Source organism: Thermobia domestica, chromosome 1 (assembly GCF_964235325.1).
Source record: "Thermobia domestica chromosome 1, izTheDome1.hap1.1, whole genome shotgun sequence".
Classification (NCBI taxonomy): Eukaryota; Metazoa; Arthropoda; class Insecta; order Zygentoma; family Lepismatidae; genus Thermobia; species Thermobia domestica.
In genome coordinates this window covers 5,957,157-5,983,981 of record NC_137454.1, presented here as the reverse complement: position 1 = coordinate 5,983,981, position 26,825 = coordinate 5,957,157, and the positions used below count along the sequence as shown (strand labels likewise).

Sequence of the window (26,825 nt, the reverse complement as noted above, 5' to 3'; positions counted from 1 at the left end):
ATATCTTTTCGATATTATATCAAATTTTAGAATGGGTGCAGTACTGTAAGAACGTAAAATAAATATTTTGAAGGTTATGGATTCATGATTGCCTTTATTTTATAAAATAAACTTCGAAAAAGTGTCAATAAATCAATATTAATTTAATTATGTTTACAATTCTTAATTATTTTACACCTCTGACTGTATTCAGTGGAGGTTTTGTTCTAAAATAATCACGTTTAGGCTAAATACATTTCACTCTTTTGTTATTTTTGGTTTCTTAAAGAGTTAAACAAAAGCAACACAATCCTTGTATTAGTTGGCCCCTAGTTGATGAATAGCTTCAAATACAGTTCTAGTACCTTTATCAGGGGACCCATTTGGTTAAAATGCAATCGTCAAACAAATTTGTTAATTTAATTCATGTGTTAATATGTAGTTCTACAGAAAAAAAACGCGCTTTAATCCCAAACTGAAAATTTTCTAACTGCAATCTGAACTCAAGCAAAAGTATCCCAAACCATTGTTGGGAGTTCTTCAACATGGTCTCTAATCCCGGACAAGATCCAATTTCAAAGAGCTCCAAGGAGTTAGCTGGCTTCGAGATTAACTCCTCAACATACCGATCATTTCTGAAAAAGTGTTCCAATTTTCACCTAGTCTTTCATTACTACAATCCGACAGTCACTAAGAGAAAAATCACATGAATTTATTTTTTAATGAATAGATTAATGATTTTCGTAGCCCTAAAATCTTCCTTTAACAAAACGTCGAGTATGCATATCAGAAACATCGGCAAACGATGATTTTCGTGCTTTTGAACATTGTACAGTTCAACAGTTTATATGCCTATATATAGACTCCAGTTTCTTTTTTTTTTTTTTTTGTAAGAATTTGCAGCTCGAATATACTCGAAGTTTCATGTTAAGAGGTTTTAATGTGGTATTTGGTTTCTCTAATACTAATGGATATGTACCGAAATCTCAGAGATATCCTAAAGTAGAAGTAGCTACAAGTTGGTTACCTGTCTGTTAAGTATATGCTATATTGTAAGAAGTGTATTCCGAAAGCAAGAGTCGAGGGGCAAAGGGCCCACTTTAACTAATTGTTAAGGAAACGATTTCAGAGTTCAAAACTTTTTGTTTTCTGAACTAATCATGTAAAATATATTAAAGTTGGTTTACTAATTACTGATTATATTGAAAGCTAGCTTGCAATATCTTATGCATAACTTATATTGTTGTAACTAAAGGAATACAAAGAAAGTGATAAGTGGTTGGTTTTACTGGCGAAAAAGAGGTCTATTGGAGGCAAAAGAATAAAAAAAACCGTCGATTGTTGTTCAAATTATAAACTATATTATTAAAATAGATTATATTTCTTTGTCGTGTTTATTCTCCTTTACTCCTCTACTTACTTCTTGGGCATGTTTCATATAGAAGCTTGAGCAACTAGCCTGCATAAGACCTTCAACGTTTGCAGCTCCTGCTACTTTTCTTCTGAGATAGGAAATGTCCCATAACAAAGAAGAAATGTTATTGTAAATCTTACCAATAAGTATTGTGTTGTTCGTAACATTCTGTCAAGCTGCTAGTGCTTTAATGTAAAACGAAACTTTTGGAAATACTTTGACCCTAGAATCAGGAGGAAGTACACGAGAGCGTGGCAAGGGGAACTAGTGGCGCACAAAGTCTTATTGACCATTTTGGCCTGTTAGTCAACGTCGTATAAACGACTATCTGACATAGCTTATGGAAAGCTAAAGTTGGTGAAGCAAATTTGGTGAAATTAGAATGTTAAAAATAAGACTATGGGCAAGGGTGATATATTTTTTAACTCATTTAAAATATATTAATCCATTAAATATATCCTTGACAGAAAAATATCACGGATGCATAACATGACTTTACAATACGGGCCTTCTTTTCATTCGTTCTTTCCTCTTATTTCATAGTATTAAATAGTAATGTATATGCGAGCCTAAGCGCATTATTGTGAAGTGTTGTTGCTTTAAATTACGATGATAATCCAACTTATGGTATAAGCGCCCAGCTTTTCAACGCGGGCTGGTTGGTTTTGCTATATTACATACTACTAGAGTTACATTTACCGAATCTTAACCGGTCCTTCTCGTATTACTATGATCTTAACATAGTAATATTTTATTTTTCCAATTTCTGTTTGCTCATTACATGAGCCTAATTCACATAAGAAGCAACATGACTATCACAACTTCGCGAGGTAGTTTGGACAGCTTCCAGTAGATGTTTCATCTTGGTATAGCTTGATACTATAATACACTCTTACCCGTAATTAGTTGTTCTTCAGAATACATTGAAAGTAAGCTATTCACAAGTAGATACATTTGCATCGGATTTATTATTAGTAGCACGTATTTAATTTCTCAAATCCCAATTATGATTTTTCAGTAATTACTTAAAAGACAAAGCAATAGCATCATATTTCCATACATTGTATTGGTCTGCAGGTGCATTATATATAGACATTTGGCAATATAGTAAAAATGCAGTGTTAATTTCCTAACATTAAGTCCGACTTAAAACTTTAATATTCGAATTTTCAACACACAACTGAAAAGTAGAAATTCATATTAATAACAATTGTCGCAGCCACGTAACTATTTGTATTATCTTTCAAAAGGCCACTTTTTTTAGTTTTTTAATGTAAGATTTGGAGCAAATGGAAGAAAACCTTTGTACATCTCTTGGATTTTGAACAATACTATTTAAAAATTCATTTCCACAGATAAAATTCTATATCGACGACAGATAAATTAATCTGAGCTTTTGGTGTAATTTAGCAGAAAAATTCACCCCAAGAAATCTTGTTGTGAGAGGGGTCGTAACAGTTATCTTTGTAGCTATGTGAAACATATTTTCTGGATATAATAGCTGGAAATAGCAAAGTATACAATACTATATATTTTTTAAAAATATATTAAAACATAATTATTAATAAAAGGGTTAGATTAACTTTCTCATATCCAGCCTAACGACTCAAATCAAAAAAAAAAGAAAAAGAAAAAATGAAAAAACAAACAGAAAATTTAAAAGTTTACAGTCAGACCTTTAAAATACCAATTATAATTACACGAACGTCAATTTTGAGGAAGTGCTTGAGTGATAATGCAATTAGAAATTGCAAATTAAATAACACTGTGTAAATGACGCTTTGGAAACAATTTCGGGACATACAGAAAATTTATCTTAATTATTTTCTGCCAAGTTGATAGTTTTACTTTCCTTCGTTAGGCTGGAATTCATAACTCTTTAACTTTAAACTTCATAATATTATGAATCTTCCTATTTGCAAATATGAGTACAAGAAATATTTATTATTCTCATGATGGTACATCGTAAACCAAGTATGACCCAAAATTGGAAACTGAAAAATCTGAGTATTATATAGAATTTCTACAGATTAATCAATTACAGTCTTATGCCATTTCTCGGTGTAAGAATTCTCCCGACAATACATCTGTTTTTGGTGGACTACTTCTTAATATTGGGCTGAAAATAGAAGAAAAGGAATGTCCATTATGTTTCACTATGCATTACAAATCTTGAGTAACTTTTTTCCATTCAAAGCTCCATGAATTTTCTAGAGTAAAATGGGCATCTTCTCAAGTACAGTGGTTGTAAGAATATCAAACCTCGAATCATGAAACAAACTGTTAACTATACTTACTTGAAATGGTATAGGTTTAACTCTGCTGCCTTTGATTACATAATACCAATCCTCTGGTATTTTAGTTCTTGATTCTTTAGTTCAACTGTCCCAGTTCTTATTACTTTGAAAGTTGGAATGACTACGAAATGGGAAAGTTACTTGAATGGAAGTGTACCTCTGCCTTTTATGTACAATGTAACGAAGGCATCTCAGTAAAGAATAATTCTTATTTTGATCACTGCAAGAGTCACAGAACGGTACACGATGATGGATGTTGGGAGATATATGTTTAACTATTTAAAGAAAGAACGTTGAAGCCATATTTAGCTGTATTAGTCTGTCAGCACTAGAATGTAAACACAGTTGAACATCATCTAGAAAATAGGCAGAAAAATAAAAGTAAAACGAAAGCCCCCTTCTTCAACTTTAAGTGGCAATGATACCCACTTCTTCTATTTTACAAGGATTTTTAAACGACTATAGCGTGCTAGCGACGAGCCTTTCCCTCCTTTTTATGTATTGAATGAAACTATTGAGAGTGCTGTACAAGATGGCATGAATATATAAATGTTTCATGAAAGTAAACATCTCCCCTTATTCCCCTGGAAACTTATCATCTTTTTTCGTTTGCTGTGTAGCACGTAAATCAAAAAAACTATATAATATACAATTGTAAAATGACCTTTCAGAAAGAATACTATTAAATAATTCAGTGGAATATTTTCCCCGAACAGACTCTGGACTCAATTAAGATGAACTGTTTCATCTCTAGTACATAGTAAATATTATATTGCATTTTAATAAGATAAAAGTAACACATATTTGGGAATGCTAGCAAAGATATTTAACCTCTTTAAAACTTTTACTAACATAAAATTATACTATTACTTTAATGTGGTCGTTTTTGGAATTAGCTGAAAAAATGTTTGGTAATAATCTCTTACCCTCTTGACGAGCTTTTGCAAAAAGAAATGAGATGCATAGTTTCTTTTCACTATGTGCATGCAAAATGCTAAGTGAACTACATGTGTTATGCAGTTTTTCGCCTGGATTTAAAATATTTCAAAAATGAATCTCCTACTCATAAACGTTCTTGACCCATAAAATAAAAAATGTATTATCTTATTTTACTTTTGAAATGTATGTATACACAAAGCTGTAAATAAATTAGACATGTTCTTCTATTATTTTGGAAATTTCCTTGAAAACATTTAGAGAGTTGTTACGTTCTGTTTATAAGAAATTTCACAGAAAAGGATAATAACCATGTTATTGTTGCTACGCTTGTACCAAGTTTCCAAGTGAATCGGATTTGGTTTTTATATTTTTAAGATTGGCTTCAAATTTTTCGGAGGTACTTTAGAAATACTAATATGATTTTTCACAAGAATGAAGAAGTGTATCTCATGCTTTTGTGTATTATGTTTCCATATAATTTCCCGAAGGGTCAGCTGTGCAAAGATACTTCTGTTTCTTTGTAATGTTCAGGGTTTGCATTGATGAACGGTGACGACGCCTGGGGGTACAAAAACGAGAGCCTTCTGGCAGCTACTACTGCCGTCTGAGTACCCAAAGACTAACCGAATCTTCAGAAAATATGCATGTGACATTCTAAACGTTAGTATCATAACCAGAGACATTTTAACGCGGGCGAGCAGGACGATTGTCCCGAGTGCCGCAATAACAAGATCAAAGAAAAAGTGTTGGAAATTAGTAAAACGAACTTCGTTCTGAAAACTTATTGGCGCCTTATTAAATAAGTAATGTTGTCGGTTTGCAAAGAATAGATTTGTTAAAAATGTTCTTGCTTACTCCGCTCCCAACCTAATCGTTCCAGCAAGAGTTACAACCGTTTACTTATTACCGTAAAAAGTTATTATGTATGATTTATTAATGACGATGTGATATACTAGTGTGCCGAGCAATGACACATTCTGCCCAGGAGCGAGTTCAGATACAGAATGGGTAAAAGTCTGAAGTAAGTGTTCGGCGTTTTGATAGTGATGTGTTTGCTTAGATAATCACGCCTTTCTACATAATAAGATTAATAATGACGGTTAAGTATAGGCTTGGGGAAATTCCCAAAGACGGCATTCGCTGAATTTCCGTTACATTTCATAAAATACCTTTACCATCCAACAATCGAAATTAAAATGTAATTTGTGTAGTCACATACAGAATAAGATTACAGGAATGTATAATTCTTCCTATAAGTTAATGTTGTCACCTATTTTGAGCATTTCAGAAGCATAGAGTTTTTAATGTATTAAAATTTCTTATCTTTAGTATGAAACGTTGCAAATAGTTCTAAATATCCATAACTCACCTCCAAGTGGATTTGTATAAAACCAAAGATGGTTTGGTCAGACTTAACAAAACGTTCAAAATAAGACTCTCGAAGCTGCTAATATTTGTAAAAGAATACACAGTTATCACTTTTCGGTGGTGCACTGGTCTGTTCAAGCAGCTAGATAAAATTCTCTGCTTCCTTACATGTACAAAAACAACCTAGTCAGGTAAATATAGGGTCGGCGAAATCTACCTCGTCCCGGGACCGAAATCGTTGGCTGGTTCTCTGATCATAAAGGTGGACTACTGCTCAAGTATTTCTCTCTGATCTTCTGGCTATGCACGCATATTCTTGTTTTCTAATGTAGTGTTTTTTCTTCAGTAAATTTTAGTTATATTTCTTTCTTATAAGTTATTATTTGGAAAACAAAGGATAGGTGACAATATTTCTTAGAAAACTGTAAAAATTGTGTCATTCGATTCAACTGAAAACGGAGCTTTCATTGAGTCTAGTGGACAAGAGGAGTTGATAAAGACGCCGATCCTGGTGTGCCGGGCCCATCACCCACCAATGCTCATGTTTGTAGTAAATTTTTGCAAATTGCCAAATCTAAAAATTTGGTATAGTAGCCTAGGACCATGTTATGTGCCTCTATCAGCATTGGGGATTTATCTTGTAAGAAATTGCCAGAAAGTCAAATTAGGTTTTTTTTTTACCTAATTTATCCCTTTGATGAGGTCTTGTTACTCTATATTGTTATATGGGCGTATATAGGGATCCATTCCCTTTCATAAAGCATGGGTATAATGATGCACCCCTTTAAATATTTGGGAGGGGTACCTTCACCCACCACTTAAATTTTAGAAATTGTCCAATTTCAACATTTGGTATAACAGTATAGGACAATAGTATGTATCACTATAAATTTTGGTGTTCCAGTTCGTTCCCTTTAGGGTGCAAAATTGCCAAAATATAAAGGTAACCAATACGTTGTATCACGTGTTTAACTTTTGTCCCATTTTATCCCTTTTGATGAGGTCAGTAGTATTGGTCCCACCTGAGGATAACTTTTGGCACCTAGGTCCCTGCCTCAGGACCCATGGTCCCTGGCCCGGGGGTCAATGACCTAGGGGTACTTAGGACCACTCCCTAAATTCTGGCAGGGGTACATAGGACCACCCCCAAGGACCCATGGCCCTGGCCCGGGTCAATGACCTAGGGTACTTAGGACCACCACCTCAAGATTTTGGCAGGGGTACATAGGACCATCACCCCTTAAATTTTGGAAATTGCCAAATCTAAAAATTTTGTATGGTAGCCTAGGACCATAGTATGTACCTCTCTCAGTATTGGGGGTCTATGTCGTTCCCTTTCATAGGTAAAAAAATGCAAAAAATTAAAATTTCGGTGGATTTTTACCTAATCAATCAACTTTGATGAGGTATTATTACCCTATATGGTTATATGGGCGTATACAGGGGTTCATTACCTTTCATAAGACATGGGTAGATTGGTTCACCCCTTTAAAAATTTCGGAGGGGTACCTTAGCCAACCCCTTAAATTTTGGAAATTGACAAATTTAAACATTGTGTTTTATAGCACAGGACCCTAATATGTATTATGATAAATTTGGGTGGTCCACCTCCTTCCCTTTTAGGGGTGCCAAATTGCCAAAAATATAAACGTAAGAAATACGTTGTACCACGTGTTTGGTTTTCGACCTAATTTATCTCCTGGGATGAGGTCCTGTTATCTTATATAGTTATATGGTCATGTATAGGGGTTTATTACCTATCATAAGACATAGGTACATTTGTGCACCCCTTTAAATTTTTGGGAATGGTACCTTGCCCACCCCTTAAATTTTTGGAAATATTCCAATTTAAGCATTCGGTATCATAGTACATGACTTCAACATGTATCATGATAAATTTGGGTGGCCCACCTTGTTTCCTTTCATGGGTAAAAGAAAGCCAAAATATAAACGTAAGCAATACGTTGTACCTCGTGTTTGGGTTTTGGCCCAATTTATCCCCTTTGATGTGGTCTTATTACCTGATATGGTTATATGGTCACGTATATAGGTTCATTTCCTATCATAAGACATAGATACATTTGTGCACCGCTTGAAATTTTGGGAATGGTACCTTGGCCCGCCACTTAATTTTAGAAATTGCAAATTTAAACATTTGGTATTATAGTACTGCAACCTAATATACATATATATTACTATAAATTTAGGTGGTCCACCTTGTTCCCTTTTAAGGGCCATTTTGTTCCGCTTCATGAGTGAACATGGATACCTTGCAATCGTCCCGAGTTCGATTCTTGGTGCTAGTTTGAGGAAATGTTGAATTTAACGTCCCCGCGAAAACGACGGTGAGAAATGATAGGACGAAACAGGTGTTGATTACTATGTAATGGTCCCGAGTTTGATTCTTGGTGCTAGTGTTAGGAAATTTTAACGCCCCTTCGAAACGATGATGATGAGAAATGGTGAAATGAGAAAACATCATAAACTTATTTGTTTGCGAATTGAAGCAGAGCCCTCACACAACAGAAATAAGCGCTGACTCACCATGCCAACTTCGGTGTGAGCTGCTTTGCGTATGAAAAGAACATGATCAGATTATGTTACATTACACATTTCTACTCGTTGTTACGTATTGTTATTGTGAAATTGCAGCATGTGCTTTTACTACATCATCATTTTTCTCAGCTGACGGACTTTTAAATCTCAACTTTACATTTATGTCAAAGACAGTTTCGTAACATATCGATGAGTGTTACTTTTTTCAATCAACTTTAAGAAAAATGAATCATATTTTAGGGGTGGTAATTTGAATGTCGTAACAAACTAACGAGTCAACGGTATGATGTCATGACCAAAATTGCGATAGTAGATGTCGTAACGATTGATGTGTAAGGAGAAATCGTGAATAATGTCACAACCAATCAGATTGTTTCTTACATCACGTTTCGGCTCATGATACATGATGAAAGCTGTGTTTTTATTGGGTCTCCGTGATGTCAGTTATTCATTTTCCTCGTTTGTGATTGGCTCATAGTGCTATCACTTTATAGTTGAACACTTTTCAGATCGAAATAAAATTCTTAATTTCATTTTTGAAGTTCTACTTCCACGATGATCTTGAATGAACGTAGGTGCACCACTTGCGACAGCGTGACTTTACGCCGTTCCTTGAATTCGAGGTAAGTATCAACCGCGTTACTTAATATCAATGGAGTGTTTTGAAATGTTTTACGCATGAGGATAATATTGTTATCACTGTTTCATTTTAGCATGAAATATTTAGCAAATGGAAGAATAACCCTCACTTACTTGACCGGAGATTGAATCAGGAATCCCACACATTAGGAGTAAGGACGAGAAATTTTTTGATTTTGGTTTAGCGTCCCTTCAGTAGTGGGGCTAGGAATACAGCTTAATGTTGAATCTGAGCGCATACAGGGTGTTGAACCCGGGCCACATCCCACACATTAGAAGTAAGCACGAGAAAATCATATCATTTGTTGATTTTGGTTTAGCGTCCCGTCAGTAGTGGGGGCTAGGAATACAGCTTAATGTTAAATCTGAGCGCATACTGGGTGTTGAACCCGGGCCAGAGGAGCGTAACGCTAGCCACTTAGCTCAGTTTTAAAAGTTACCATTCACGTATACAACATTTTAGTTTTTCAAAAAACTACGCACGAATTTCTTCCCCGAAAGTGAGACGTGGACCTACAGTTTATCTCCCGCCGAGAATCGAATTCGAGTCTTTCTTGTCTTAGCCCGAAAAAAGCAAGCGCATGAGATTTTGTTTTCGTTTCAGCGGCGTAGCGTAAGGGAATGCCGGTATGCCCGGCATCCCCTGTTAACAAGAAAAAGTACGTATTTCATTATATATAAATTGTTTGCTTGTAATTATCACAATTATTTCCACTGCAATCTTCTGGCGCGCTCTCTCGACTTACTTTGACAAGAGGAACCTACGCATGCGCGTCGCTCAGATGCACATTTTCTGTTTTTCCTCCTTTCGTATGCTATTTTCCTCGGGCTTCCAGGCCTATTGAAAGCATCGGGGTTTTCGTCTGCTTTCTGTTGAATGCGCATGCGCAATACTTCCCTTCTCACTCCTCCTCATCCCTTGCAACCCAACATTTGCTTTAGATATACGCTGGCATATTCAAGTATTTCCAACTGTATATATTTTGAACTAAGCTATAGTTTCTGAACAGAACGTACGAGCCCTAATATAAAGGAAATAGAACAAAAGGGAAATGGTTAGTTCAACGCATTTTTGAAGCATGCCGGTTATGTAAATAATATTATTAAAATAGTTATGCCTTAATCGTAACTAAATGCATCGTAATTGTAATCTTCATCGTAAAGGAGCTCACAGACACAGGCATAAATTTAAAGCATTTTGTAGAATTACGGTCACCGATCTGGTAGGACAAGAGAGCCACCACTCCCCGTCACTCGCAAAGATTGTGCCAGAGCCCTTCAGCCACTGGCACAAATCTCGGGAACATAAGGGGAACATGTTCCCTACAATCTTGTCCACCCCCCCCCCCAATAATCCGATTTGAGATTGTGATGATGATGATTTCTATCCGACTGCCACAAAGGAAATTGATGTCCTTTGACTTGTTTCATTTTAAAAAAGAATCGTATTCTTTAATATTTCATTGTCATTAATTATTAGTAGTCTATTTTCAACTATTAGTTTAATTCCTGTAACAATTCGTATAATGCTATTGTGGTACTCATAATTTTGCTCAGACAAGAGTATTGTTGCGCCAAATATAGGCCTGATTGATTTTCTTTCATAGTTTTGGGGAAATCATTATTTGTATTGTTATAAAACAAATGTCCTAAAATTTTAATGTGGATCATTGTGGATGCGTAAGTAGAAACATGTCAATTATTATTATGCATATATTCAAATTTCAAAATGTGCTCACGGCACTGAGTTGTAATAATGATATGTACCACTATTTCGTCTACATTATTTGGTATATAATATACGAGTACAACAGGTTTACCTCAGAAATCTGATTCATCTACTGTAATATGAGTCTCTTCTCCCCTCCCCCCACAATAAGCCTTAAAATGTGCCCTTCTGCCGATGTTATAGACAACTCTGCTCCCCTAATCCTCCACAGCATTTTTTCAACTTCATAAATATTTTGAACATCGTTAAAAAAAGGAAAGGATTATGGGAACAGTCTTACCCATCCCACGAACGTTGAAGACAGATTTGCGCCCTTGACTTCAGTATCTGGATACAGAAACACACCCCAAGAGTTGGTTTAAGTGCTTTGTATTTACATCTTCAAATGATATATACACTCAGGCCCATATTCACGAACGGGCGTCTGAGCTCCGGACCCAAGATGACAAATTTCTTGGATATATACAAATTTCTTTTATATATATTGAAAGAACGAGATTGACGTGTGGTATGTGGAGAAAAAAGCCGCCCACGAGAAAGAAATGGAGGGAACGATACTGGAAACAATGTTCATACAAAAGTGGGGCCTAGTTTTCTCGTCACAACGGTAGTGGCAAGAAGGAGCTGAGACAATTGGTTATTAAATTCTAATGTTATCTACGCATTCGCTTCCCTATGCCCCACTAGACCTACAATTAGGGGGGCTTCCTCCTAAATTTTGTATAACCCTATATTTCCATTCGGAATAGCTATGTATTGCTGCTTGCAGTTTAGGGATGCGCACGAGACAAGTTTAGAGGCTGTCTCGTCTCGAAAATGTGCTGTAGAAGCTATGTCTCGACTCGAAAAATGTATATTTCTCTATTGGAAGAGCTGTGTCTCGACTCGAATTTTGTCAGAAAAATCGTGTCTCGACTCGTCTCGAATGCATCCCTATTGCAGTTGTACTATATCGCACAAATGACTAACTTTGGCATCCCCATTTCGGAATATCACGCTACGCTACTGTTTCGTTTCATGTTCGTCATACGTTTAAAGTTCAGTGTGAGGGTAAAAATGCTTACTACAATGATTCTCTCAGCACAGTTAGAAAAAAAAATTCATTCATTCTTTTTATCACTACACAATATTAGGTCAATTACATGTTGATGTTGGTCCCGGGTTTGATTTCCAGTATGACGACAATAAAAATTTTAACAGTAAAACTATTTGAGATATGATAATTCTTTTAGGATTGATCGTGTAGTCATTTTGATACCATTAAACGTGTTAGCGATCTCTGATTTGGGAATTCAATTTTAATTCGTGCTTTTTTCTCTCTCTCGTTTTAGATATTTATTTTCTTTGCCTATTCCTTTTTTTGTTTTATCTTACCTTTTCCTATTTGAATATGGCTACTTCTGGCTTTACTGTCTTGCGAGAAATCAATAGACATTATCGGCGTTTTAATTTTGAAGGAAGAATGCTGGAAATTCAAATTAATGCTCCGACCAGTGACACCGATAGTGTTGAGTGGGTTCAGGCCTACTTTCAACAGATGTTGGATTACTTATTGGAAAATGTAGACGAATCATCGATGGTTGGATTATCGATTTTATCTCACGATGAGAAGAACAAACCGTTTTATTTATTTTTTCGGCATGCAAGCAATTTGACACTGAAGACTTTATGGGCTTCCTTTGATCGCATCCTTTAAAGTAACAATAGTTTTCTCATGAACGAACCGTTCATTGCACATTTTCATCATGTGGATGTGCCCCGTGGATTTGGATTAGTGCGTCGAGGTCTTTTGTCAAACGACGAGTTACTAAAACGCAAGAACGGCATTCTACGAGTAAAAAACACCGACAAAAATTGCTTAGCTTATGCAATTGTGATTGCTATTGGACTGAAGAAATATAAAAAGTTTATAAAAACTTTTAGTTAGAAAAAGTTTACAAAAACGTTTACGATCAATATCGCAAACAGAACAAGTGTGTTGTTCTCCCTGACGTACATGAACTTTTGACTCGATCCTCAGTGAATTTAGATCATGGGGGATCCGTGGAAGAATTGCGACAATTGCAACGTTACTTGACCAATTATAAACTTACCGTATACACCAGATTTTCCGGAGAAGATATTCTGCATGAAGGGCCGGGTGGCGAAGACAAGATTCCAATCAATTTAATGTGCATCAATTCTCATTATGACATCATCACATCATTAACGCCTGTTTTCTCTACTGTGTATTATTGTGCTGCATGCCACAAAAAATATGATCATCGCACTGCACACGTTAAGAACTGTTCGGCCATGTGTGAGAAATGTTTGCAGAAACCACCATGCAGTAACACTAATACGGAGAAACAGTGCCCAGAATGCAATCGTGAATTTTATGGTGAAACATGCTATACAAATCATCAAACTGTACCATATCATAAGGGCCAGCAAATATGCAAGATGGTAAAAAAGTGTTCCAAATGTCTACGCATTTATTCGTTTGTCCATACAGGGGAAAGAGAATTTCATTGTACAGATTAATTTTGTAATGTCTGTCATAAACACGTTACGTCTACCCACCAATGCTACATGAAGCCTGATACGACTCAATTAAAACCTAAGTTCCATCAGTGTTACATGCCAAGAAGGCTATGATTGTTTTCTATGATATCGAAGCCACACAGGATAATTTCTTCGATGAAGACACGTTCATTCATAAATCCAATTTACTGGTGGCCCAACAAGTGTGTTACAACTGTGTTCAAGATGAAGATATACATCATCCGTGTGAAGTTTGTGGACAGCGGGAACATATTTTTCAAGATGATCCGATCAATGCCTTTCTTGCGTATTTACGTCAACCACGACCCAACATCAAACTTATTGTATCTTTGGCACAAAACTCTAAGGGATATGATGGTCATTTTATTCTTAAATCCTTAGTGGAAGTACATGAATTAAAACCTACCTTGATCTTGAACGGAGCAAAAATTTTAAGCATGAAAGTGAATCACTTATCGTTTATTGACTCCTTAAATTTCATGCCAATGGCTTTAAGTAAATTATCCAAGGCATTTCATTTACCAGCGACCAAAGGATATTTTCCACACTTTTTTAATACTGCTCTAAATCAAACGTATGTGGGAAAATTACCGGACATCCATTATTATGGTGCAGATGAAATGAAAGTGGATGAACGAGAAAAATTTATGACATGGTATAACGAACACCAGAACGATACGTTTATTTTCCAAGAAGAATTGGTAAACTATTCTGTCCTGGACGTCAACGTACTTCGAATGATTTGTTTATCTTTTATGACCACTTTTCAAAAAGAAACCCACGACAATCCTTTCCTGGAGGCTATCACTTTGGCGAGTGCGTGCAATTTAGTATTTCGACGAATTTTTTTAAAAATCAATACTATTAGTATTCTTCCTGCACGAGGATACCGTCACAGAAACAATCAGTCACGGATTGTTTTGCAGTGGCTTGCCTACATGGAAGAAAAAGAGGGTCATCAAATTCTGCATGCAGCAAAAAGGAAAGAAGTTTATGTTGCTGGTTTTCATCTGGACGGTTACTACAAAGATCCCGACACTAAAGAGGAACACGTGTATGAATTTGGAGGGTGTAGAATCCTTGCTTGTCCTCAATGTGTCCCTACAGGCCGTGACCAGCCCATATTTGAGAACTACGAAGAAACGATGAACTATTGCTACGAGAGAACACAGCGTAAAATGAAATTATTACGATCCATGGGTTATAAAAGTACATGAAATGTGGGAATGTGAATTTCGTCAAGTGTTAAAATCCAATCCAGCATTTGCCTCTTCTTTAAGCACACATCCTTATACTAATAAAACACCATTAAATCCAAGAGACAGTTTCTATGGTGGTCGTGTTAATGCCATTAAATTGTATCACGTCGAAAATGAAAATGAAAGCGAAGAAATAAAATTCTTGGATATCCTTTCCCTGTATCCTTATGTGCATACATGTGGACGGTATCCAATAGGGCACCCACGAATATATCTACACGGAGATCCAGAAATTCCCGACATTCAAGATGTCAACGGATTAGTCAAGCTGAAGATTTTGCCTAGCAGAAATGTGTTTCATCCTGTGCTGCCATTTCGCTCAAATAAGAAGTTGTTGTTTCCACTTTGTGCTGCCTGTGCAACAGCATTAAATCAAGATTCTGAATGTATACATTCCGACAGTGAACGAAGTCTAACAGGAACGTGGGTGTAATATGAAATTAAAAAAGCCATTGAACTTTGGTAGCAAATCATTGAAATTTACGAAATTTGGGATTACGACATCACCGTATATGATCCTGAAACCAAGACTGGCGGATTATTCAGCGAATACATTAACACATTTTTGAAATCGAAGCTAGAAGCTTCTGGATGGCCCGCCAATTGCGTCACCGAAGAAGAAAAGCAGCAGTATATTCAAATGGTTAAACAACGTGAAGGCATAACTTTGGATGTAGCAAATATAATGACAAATTCGGCGTAGTCTTGCAAAACTCTGTTTGAATGCCTTCTGGGAACGACTAGCTATAAGAGACAATTTCAGCCAAACGACCATTATTAACGACCCCAAAGAACTGTATCAGAAATTAACAGCTCCAGATATAAAAGTCAACCAAATTTTACCTGTTATCCATTCGTTGTTACACCTTTATTTGCAGTATGAATATGATGTTCCAGTACAAACTGACAATGCTAATGTTGTCCTTGGAGCATTTACAACGTGTCAAGCTTGTCTGGAACTTTACAAATATTTAGAATTGCTGCAAGAAAGAGTACTCTATTTCGATACAGATTCCGTGATATTCACGCAGCAACACAATAGAACCAGAAGTATTTCTTGGTTCAATGTCAAATGAACTGGAATCAACTGGGCCAAAAGCATACATTAAAAAAATCGTGTCTGGTGGCCCAAAACAGTACGCTTTAGAAATATACGACCCCGACACGAAATCAACCAGTTACGTATGCAAAATTCGTGGATTCACACTCAATTATACAGCAAGTCAAAAGTTAAATTTCAATAGTCTGGAGGAAATGACCGTAAATCAATCGAGTGAAAAAATCTCCATTAGCACGCCGCACAAAATTTACAGAACCCACGATCATCATCTTGTCACAAAACCTGAAGAAAAGAAGTACAGTTTTAACTATAAAAAACGCCGATGAATACCAGACACATACGAAACATTGCCCTATGGGTATAAAAAAACCCAAACAGAATAACAGCCATATTTTTCCCTAATCACACCAACATCACTTCCCAAAGACTGGCGAAGGAATCAAGACGGGCACGGGACATGCTTCAACGATGCACGAGCGGAGACAAATTCAGGTGACATCGCCTTGCAGAAACCCGTGGAGAAAAAAAGGAATTCAGGTACGTCACATATGCTTTTCTTTTTCTCATCTCACTCTCCCTTGATCAGTTAATTCGATGTTAATAATATGTGTTTCTTCCTTCACAGGAAACAAAATAAATATTACCATGCATATTCATATGTTTTATTTTCTCTTTACAGAATTTGTACCCGTCACGGACAAGTCTTCCTTTGAAGAAAAAGAAATTCTGTATTCTATTTCACATGCTAAAAATAAATGTACAGAAACATAATTCTGCGTTTTATTTCACATCCTAAATCAAATTCTTTTCCTGTACTGCGAATTCAATTTAAATTTTCTGAATCAGTTTACCGGTAAAATAAATCAGTGTTTTGCGGGAAAAAATCAAACTAAATTTTTGTTTCAGAACTTTTTTTGGTGTACAAAATCAAATTCTGTTTCAGAAATTTTTATGTGTACGAAACAAAATTGGTTTCAGAAAATTATTTGTGTACGAAACAAAATTGTTTTCAGAAATTTTTTTGTCTACGAAACAAAATTCTCTTTCAGAAATTTTTTGTGTACAAAACAAAAACTGTTTCAGAAAAAATTTAATGTACAAACAAAATTCTGTTTCAGAAAAAAATTTGTGTACAAAACAAAAATCAGTTTTCGTCACGAAACTGCTCCGACTAAATGAATCGATTCATTCTTATTGTGTTGGCAATACCGGAAAATCTCGGTAAGTATCGCTCAGGCACTGAGTTACAGCGAACACAACTAGATTCGAACCAACAACCTTAAACGTCTGATTCATCTCTAAATACAGCCAAGTAAACAATAAGATTATGTGTATACGTTTTAATGCCAATGCTTAGCACTGAGTCAGCAAGGTTTTCTTCAAGGTCAAAGACGCACACGAAGAAAAAAGATGGCAACACAGATCTTCTATCTTCCTCTATGAAACACAAACCTAGTGTAAAATGCTCGCACTGAAATGTGTAATGTAACATAATCTGTTTAAATCTTCTCGTCTTCTTTTCATACGCGAAACTGTTCGCACTGAATGGAGTACGGTGGTTCAGCGCTTGTCTCTAATGTGTGAGATTCCTGCTTCAATCCACAACGAAGTAAGTTCATGTTTCCTCCTATCATTCTCATCATCGTTTCAAGGGGACGTTAAACTCAACATTTCCTGAAACTAACACAAAGAATCGAACTCGGGACCATTAAATAGTAATCAAAAAACTGAACTGCTCTATGGAGTACGGTGACTCAGCGCTTATTTCTGATGTGTGAGGTCTCTGCTTCAATCCGCAAGCAAGTAAGTTTATGATGTTTACTCATTTCATCATTTCTCATCATCGTTTGAACGGGACGTTAAAATTTTCTAACGTTAGCACCAAAAACCAAACTTGGGACCATTGCATAGTAATCAACACACGTGAACGGTCGCTCAACGCTTGTCTCTAATGTGTGTGAGGTCCCTGCTTCAATCCCCAGTCAAGAAAGTTCATATTTTCCCCCATTTCTCATCACCATCGTTTTCGCGGGGACGTTAAATTCAACATTTCCTAAACTAGCACCAAGAATCGAACTCGGGACCATTACATAGTAATCAACAAATTAAAATTTCTCAATGGGGCACGGTTGCTTAGCGCTTGTCTCTAATGTGAGAGATTTCTCTGCTTCAATCCTCAGTCAAGTAAGTTCATGTTTCGTCCTATCATTTCTCATCACCATCGTTTTCGCGGGGACGTTAAATTCAACATTTCCTAAACTAACACCAAGAATCGAACTCGGGACGATTGCAAGGTATCCATGTTCACCCCTAAAGCGGAACAAAATGGCCCCTAAAAGGGAACGAGATGGACCACCCAAATTTATAGTAATATATATATTAGGGTCCAGTACTATGATACCAAGTGTTTAAATTTGGCAATTTCTAAAGTTAAGGGGCGGGCCAAGGTACCATTCCCAAAATTTTCAAGTGGTGCACAAATGTGCCTATGTCTTATAATAGGGAATGGACACCTATACATGACCATATTACCATATAAGGAAATAGAACCTCATCCAATGGAATAAATTAGGTCAAAAACCAAACACGTGATACAACGTATTGCTTACGTTTATATTTGGCATTATTTTACCCATGAAAGGAAACAAGGTGGACCACCCAAATTTATCATGATACATGTTGAAGTCATGTACTATGATACCGAATGCTTAAATTGAAAAATTTCCAAAAATTTAAGGGGTGGGCAAGGTACCATTCCCAAAAATTTAAAGGGGTGCACAAATGTACCTATGTCTTATGATAGGTAATGGCGTACCCATGTCTTATGATAGGAAATGAACCAATAAACATGACCATATAACCATATACGTTAATAAGACCACATCAAATGGGATTAACTGGGCCAAAAAACCAAACACGTGGTACAACATATTGCTTATGTTTATATTTTGGCAATTTTTTACCCATGAAAGGGAACAAGGTGGACCACCCAAATTTATCATGATACATGTTGAAGTCATGTGCTATGATAGCGAATGCTTAAATTGGAATATTTCCAAAAATTTAAGGGGTGGGCACGGTACCATTCCCAAAAATTTAAAGGGGTGCACAAATGTACCTATGTCTTATGATAGGTATTGGACCCCTATACATGACCATATAACTATATAAGGTAACAGGACCTCATCCCAGGAGATAAATTAGGTCGAAAACCAAACACGTGGTACAACGTATTTCTTACGTTTATATTTTTGGCAATTTGGTACCCCTAAAAGGGAACGAGGTGGACCACCCAAATTTATCATAATACATATTAGGGTCCAGTACTATAATACCCAATGTTTAAATTTGTCAATTTCCAAAATTTAAGGGGTGGGCCAAGGTACCCCTCCAAAATTTTTAAAGGGGTGCACCAATATACCCATGTCTTATGAAAGGTAATGAACCCCTGTATACGCCCATATAAACATGTAGTGTACTAATACCTCATCAAAGGGGATAAAATAGGTAAAAAACCTATAAAAGGGAACGACATAGACCCCCAATACTGAGAGAGGTACATACTATGGTCCTAGGCTACCATACCAAATTTTTAGATTTTGCAATTTCCAAAATTTAAGGGGTGATGGTCCTATGTACCCCTGCAGAAATATTGAGGTGGTGGTCCTAAGTGCCCTAGGTCATTGACCCGGGCCAGGGACCATGGGTCCTGAGGCAGGGACCCAGGGGCCAAAAGTTATCCTCAGGTGGGGTTAATACTACTAGGTCTCTTACCTTATATTGTCATGTATAGGGGTCCATTTCCTATCATAAGACATAGGCACATGTGTGCACCTCTTTAAAATTTTGGGGAGGGGTACATTGACTCACCTGTTCAATTTTGGAAATTTACCAATTTAAGCATTCGGTATTATAACACAGGACCTTAATATGATTCATGTAGTGACCCATGCCCCATAGCGTTAGTGCGAATGAGTCAGAGGTTGTTTGGCCCGGGATTGCATTACGTATTGAAACTTTGCTTACGCTTACTCAGGTGCCAGGGAATGCATAGAATCACTCAGGACCCATAAAATCACCTTGATTCACATTATGAGTTCGGGGGCGTATAGGGCCTCGTTCCCTTTGATGAGTATAAAAATATCAATTTGGGAAGATTTTTTAACTTACCCTATTATCTTTCACGAGATTGTTTCGTTATATAATTGAGTACAATGGTTCACTTCTTAAATTTGGGAGTAATCTTGTTCCCTTTGATGAGTATCAATGATTGATCTTGGGACCTTATTACGTTATATGATTATTTGGAGGTGTACGTAGGATAATTCCCTTAAATTTGATAAGTACTTCGCGATCCACTTCGTTCCGCCTCAGGGATGAACATAGATACCTTGCAAGTGTATCGTTCACCCTTACGAAGTTTAAGTTAATGTAAGACCTCGTGATTTATATCGTTCTCTTTGAATAATGATTGATTACTATGTCACAGACATTTAATCGTCCAGAGTTTGATTCTTGGTGCTAGTGTTAGGAAGTATTGAGTTCAACGTTCCCTCGAGATTAAGTTAAACGATGATGGTAAGAAATGGTGAAATGAGAAAACCTCATAAACTTGCTTGGCTGAGGATTGAAGCAGAAACCTCACACATTAGAGGCAAGCGCTGAGCAAACAGTACTCCATGGAGAAGATTAAGTTTTCGGTGCGAGTAGTTTTATGTATGAAAAGAACGCGAGTAGATTTAAACAGATAATGTTACATTACACATTTCGATGCGAGCAGTTTTTACACTAGGTTTATGTTTCATATACAAAAGGAGGTCTGTGTTAGCATCTTTCTTTACTTCGTGTACGACTTAGACCTTGAAGGAATCCTTGCTGACTCAGTGCTAAGCATTGGCATTAAAACGTATAAACATAACCTTATTGTTTATTTATCTGTATTTAGAGATGAATCAGACGTTTATGATTATTGGTTCGAATCTAGTTGTGTTCGCTGTATCTCAGTGCTTTAGCGATACTGTAATAATAGTTGCATGATTTTCCAGTGTTCCCAACACAATCAGAATGAATCGATTCGTTTAGTCGGGGCAGTTTCGTGAAGAGAACTAATTTTTGTTTTGTACACACCAAAAAATTCTGAAACAGAATTTTGGTTTGTACACAAGTTTTTCTGAAACAGTTTTTTCTTTTTGTTTTTACACAAACGTTTTCTGAAACAGAATTTTGTTTCGAACACAAAAAAGTTCTGAAACAGAATTTTGTTTTCTACACAAAATTTTCTGAAAAACAATTTTTTTGGTACACAAAAAATTTTTTCATACACAATATTTTTTGAAACAGAATTTTATTTTGTACACAAAACTTTTTATTTCGTACACGAAAAACTTCTGAAACAAAAATTTTAGTAATGAAAAATTAGTTTTTTAGTAAAACATTCATCCCAGAAATTTTAGTTTACCGGTAAACTGATTCAGAAAAACATATTGAAATCGCGGTACAGAAAAAGAATTTCATTTTAGGATCTGAAATAAATACAGAAATCCCAATTTTTCTTCATGTGTATATACATTTATTTTTAGCATGTGAGATAGAATACAGAGATAGGATGTGAGATAGAATTCTTTTTCTCCATGTTTGTGTGCATTAATTTTTCTTCAAGGAAAGACGTGTCCGTGGCGGGTACAAATTCTGTAAAGAGAAAATAAATAATATGTATATACGTAATAATATTTATTTTGTTTCCTGTAAAACAAGAAAAGCAGGTTATTAACATTTAACAAGAACATAAATTAACTGATCAAGAGAGAGTAGGCGAGAAAAAGAAAAGCCAATGTGACGTAAAGGAATTCCTTTTTTTCCACTTGTTTCTGCAAGGTGATGTCATCTTTTGCACCTGAGTTTGGCTCCGCTGTATCATCAGAAGGAACTCGTCCATCGATGAAGCATGTCTCGTATTACGGTTGACTCTTTGCCCTCTTTGGGTGGTGATGTTGGTGGGGTTAGTGAAAATATGGCTGTTATTCTGTTTTGTATTTTTTGTACCCATAGGGCAATGTCTCGTATGTGTCTGGTGTCAATCGGTGTTTTTATAGTTGTAACTGTACTTCTTTTCTTCAGGTTTGTGACAAGATTATGATCGTGGGATCTGTAAATTTTGTGTGATGGCTAATGAAGATATTTTCACTGGATTGACGGACGATCATTTGCTCCAGACTATTGAAATATAACTTTTGGCTTCCTTTATAATTCAGTATGAATCCAAGAATTTTGCATACGTAACTGGTTGATTTCGTGTCGGGGTCGTAGATTTCTAAAGCGTACTCTTTTGGACCACCACCCACGAATTTTTTATTCTATGCTTTTGGTTCAGTTGATTCCAGTTCATTTGACATTGAACCAAGAAATATTTCTGGTTCTATTGTGAGCTCTGTGAATATCACGGAATCTGTATCGAAATATAGTACTCTTTCTTGCAGCAGTTCTAAATATTTGTAGAGTTCCAGACGTGCTTAACACGTCGTAAATGCTCCAAGGACAACATTAGCGTTGTGATTTTGTACTGGAACATCATCTCCATACTGCCAATAAATGTATAACAGCTAATCATTGACAGGCAAAATTTCTTTGACTTGTATATCTGGAGCACTTAATTTCTGATACAGTTCTTTGGGGTCGTTAATGGTGGTCGTTTGGCTGAAATTGTCTCTTGTAGCGAGTCGTCCCCAGATAGCATTCAAACAGAGCTTTGGAAGACTTCGCCATGCTGAATTTGTCATTATATTTGCTGCATCTAAAGTTATGCCTTCACGTTGTTGTACCATTTGAATGTACTGCTGTTTTTCTTCTTCGGTGACGCAATTGGCCGGCCATACAGAAGCTTGCAGCTTAGATTTCAAAAATGTGTTAATGAATTCGCTGAATAATCCGCAGGACCATATATGGTGTTGTCGTAATCCCAAATTTCGAAAATTTCAATTGTTTGATGCCCATGTTCAATGGCTTTTTGAATTTCATAGGACCCCCACTTTCCTATTAGACTTCGTTCACTGTCGGAATGTGTACATTCAGAACCTTGATTTAATGCTGCGGCACAAGAAGCACAAAGTGGAAACAAGAACTTCTTATTTGAGCGAAATGGCAGTACTAGTTGAAAGACATTTCTGCTAGGCAAAGTCTTTAACTTGAATAAACCGTTGACATCTTGAATATCAGGCATATTTTGATCCCCCTGTAGGTAAATTAGTAGGTTCCCTATTGCATACCGTCCACATTTATTGATATATGGATACAATGAAACAATAGCCAAAAATTCAATTTCTTCGCCTTCATTTTCATTTTCGACGTGATACAATTTAATGGCATTAACACGGCCACCATTGAAGCTGTATCCTGGATTTAATGATGTCTTATCAGTGTAACGATGTGTGCTTAAAGACGAAATCAATGCTGGATTGGATTTTAACACTTGACGAAAGTCACATTCCCACATCCCATTGATCATAATAATATTATTTTACGATGTGTTCTCTCGTAGCGATAGTTCATAGTATATTCGGAGTTCTCATAAATGGGCTGATCACGGCCTGTAGGGACACAGAGAGGGCATGCATGGATTCTACAACCTTGAGATTCATACGCGTGTTCCTCTTCAGGGTCGGGTTGTTTATAGTAACCGTCCAGATGAAAACCAGCAACAAAAACTCCTTTTGATCTTGCTGCATGTAGAATTGTATGTCCCTCTTTTTCCTCCATGTAGGCAAGCCACTCCAAAGCAATCCGTGGCTAATTTTCTCAGTGACTGTATCCATGTGCAGGAAGAATACTAATAGTATTGGGTTTTAAGAAATTTCGTCGAAATACTAAATTGCACGCACTCGCCAAATTGATAGCCTCCAGGAAAGGATTGACGTGAGTTTCTTCTCCAAAAGTGGTCATGAAAGATATACAAGCCATTCGAAGTACGTTAACATCCTGGACACAATATTTCACCAATTCATCTTGGAAAATATACCTATCATTGTGGTGTTCGTTCTACCATGTCATGAATTTTTCTCGTTCATCCACTTTCATTTCATCTGTACCATAATAATGGATGTCCGGTAATTTTCCCACATACGTTTGATTTGCAGCAGTATTAAAAAGTGTGGAAAATATCCTTTGGTCGCTGGTAAATGAAATGCCTTGGATAATTTACTTAATGCCACTGGCATGAAATTTAAGGACTAAATAAACGATAAGTGATTCATTTTTATGCTTAAAATTTTTGCTCCATTCAAGATCAAAGTAGGTTTCTACTCATGTTCTTCCACTAAGGATTGAATAATAAAATGACCGTCATATCCCGTAGAGTTATGTGCCAAAGATACAATAAGCTTGATGTTTGTGTCTTGGTTGACGTAAATACGCAAGTATTACGTATACTTCATCAAAGAAAGTATCCTGTGTGACTTCGATATCATAAAAAAAAACAATCATAGTCTTCTTGGCATGTAATACTGATGGAACATCAGGTTTTAATTGAGTTGTATAAGGCTTAGTGTAGCATTAGTGTGTAGACATAACTAGTAACGGGCAGTGGGAATATTCCCGGTGGGAAGGAATTTAAAAAATGGGAATATTCCCGGTTTTTTTCCCTGGCCTATAAATTCCCGGGAAGGAATTTATTTCCATCTGTTTACTTTATCTTCCAAATTATAAGAACCAAATGACAAATTACTATATTTTAATATATTATGATTTACTTCTGGGTTGTAAAGAATTTGGATTTTAATGATTCTTTAAGTTCCATTTCTATTTGCACTAAGAAGCAAGGCAATTGTAATGATAATACTTATATTGGGGGGGGGCAAAACTAGCAAAAAGTAGCGTGATTTACGGAAGAAATGAGTTGATAGTGGTGTTCAGGTACCCAAAAAAGTATCGAACACAATTATTTAGGGCAGTAGCGGATTTGTACAAATCGTAAATGTAAGTGGAAGTGGTTTATGTGAGAAAAGAAAGTGAATTGTTGGTAACGAAGACAGAAAACAACGTGCCATGCGGGGCTTTCACCAGTCTACACTCGCTGATGCGCGCTCTCCAGTGTTGTCTGAATTTAATGCTTGTAACGAAATTTAACGTATGAAAACATAAACCAACCACACCGGAATAGAATATCACAAGAAAGTAGGTGCAAGAGCTGGGCCCCAATGCTAAAGCACAGCCAAAATTAGCAAAGTACTAATTTACAAATGATGAAAAGGAACCATGTTGTAAAGTAATTTAGAATTATGTAGAAACAGCGATGAAGTACTATAATTAAACCCATAACCATCATTAGTAATATATGTGGGTCTGTCGCCTCTCTCTAACTCGAATTTCTGAAGAGGTACTCGGACTTCTTTTACATGTGAATTAATGTATGGAATTTCAAGAAATAGGTCGAATGATAGGTCGTGTATGCCAATGTTACGTGGTATAATATAAAGATAAGTAAGTATCTTGCAAATTTTGTGAACATAAAGATGTATGCGCAAATGTTGATAAATTGGTGATGCATGTATCTTCTAGCATTTACCCAATCTAATTGGTTTATAACATTTATAAAGTGAATGTGTTTATATCAGTAATAGAGTCAAGTTGAGCAAATCCACTTACATATAAATTTAAACTGTCACTATATAATTTACTATATAATTTTTTCACACATATTTAATTGATAGAACACATTGTAAATAAATATACATTTACGCGTACTCTCTAAATATAATAAAGTGTTAATAAAGTAACATAGTACCGTTCAGAATATACATTTTACTAGAACATACGAACCATTTGGGAGACAATATTTTAATAGATTTCCAGTAATTTGGATACGCCCATCTATGAAAAACATTACTGTCAGTATTATGTAGGTCAAACATAAACATTGAGGGCCTTATGCAGGGTCGTTTTGAAGCGCGACCAGAGCCATACTAAAGAGTTCGACTCAACACAGAGAGATATTGTCGTTTCCACATGTGGTTTAGATACTTCCTACAAATTGTCTGACTTCTGTTCACTACTAAAATACAAGTTCACTTTGCATAACCGCCGAAGAATTTCAATTTTAGTATTTAGATATAAATTAGTAGTTCAGTGAACACTAGAAATATTTCTTGCAAACCTTAAGTAAAACGCAATTCACGCAGAAAATACAAGATGAATGTTATATAGCAATTTAAGATCATTAGTACCACTGATAAGAATTAATGAAAAACATTGGGAAAGAAGTGACAATTTTTCATTATAATAAATATATTGTACTCAATGTAATAAGCACAGAAGAAAGTAGATAACGTAGTTCACTTGGAGAGCAGCACTTTAGATTGGAATGTCACTTGTAATGTTTTCAGAATTCAAAATGTTTTAGACCAATGAGTATTTATGGCATTATCCAAATATTTCATTTTTCTGTTATACCAACTTATTCTTTATCGATAATACATTTTGAACTAATACCCCTGAGGATAAAGAACATAATCTACAAGCAATAACATAAAAAGACGTGATAATCAAAATGTAAATTTAAAACTAACTTATAAATCATCTTTGGTGTAATTTTCTAAATATTTACTTTTAAATGAATTCTACTATTTTGAGAATGTGTATTGCATGCATTTTAAAATAAATATTCAAAGTATTTGGAAAAGATTGCAAACGGATCTGCGTTAAACATTAATACTGAAGAGTCAACTTCATCTTCAAGATATTCTTTTCTTTCGAATTATTACTTATACTACTATATCTAATCGACAAATGTTTGTAATACAATGCAAAGAAATTTGAAATACACCGGTACCATTAACAAACAAAAATCAATACGAATAATGCCAATACAACGCAGACTGTTAAGCTATAATATTCCATTCCCCGAGGTTTAGATATTTGACAAAAAAGTAATAACTAAATTAAAATATTATTAATGTATTATTATAATACGATGTTACATGAAACAATATTTTAAATAGAATGCAAGCTGACAGAAAACTCCTATACAAACAGCTAAGTACAAACAAGAATT

The 26,825-nt window shown here is 35.8% G+C and overlaps 1 long non-coding RNA gene across 3 annotated transcripts in view; it reads right to left on the bottom strand.

Annotated features, from left to right (window-relative positions):
- The window catches only part of LOC145683187 (uncharacterized), a 132,604-nt gene that overhangs the window by 2,322 nt on the left and 103,457 nt on the right, over window positions 1-26,825 (bottom strand). Inside the window, exon 4 of one of the 3 annotated variants that reach the window (XR_014130973.1) lies at window positions 21,334-21,472. The exons of the other annotated variants lie outside the window; for them this stretch is intronic. This is a non-coding gene — a long non-coding RNA (uncharacterized LOC145683187). Of the gene's footprint in view, window positions 1-21,333; window positions 21,473-26,825 lie in introns of those variants that run through there. 3 annotated transcript variants of the gene reach the window in all.